Raw genomic sequence first — 222 nt, 5'->3', positions numbered from 1 at the left:
AAAATGGTTCTTTGGAAAGATTCATCCAACAAAAACTCTGTAGCCTATACAAAATAACATAAAATGCACTTCTTAGAGGGTCATCTTTTCTTCAATTTGTTTTCTGATCATCCTATTACACAGCAATAGACAGAACATTCCATAATTCTTTTCTGGCTGGGTAGGGGTGAAATGAAAGGTCTGGAAAATCAGGAGTATATTAACTCAAATTTCGGCACATAA

This window comes from Canis lupus, chromosome 5, assembly GCF_003254725.2.
Source record: "Canis lupus dingo isolate Sandy chromosome 5, ASM325472v2, whole genome shotgun sequence".
Taxonomy (NCBI): Eukaryota; Metazoa; Chordata; class Mammalia; order Carnivora; family Canidae; genus Canis; species Canis lupus.
Note: the sequence above shows the minus strand (reverse complement) of the source record.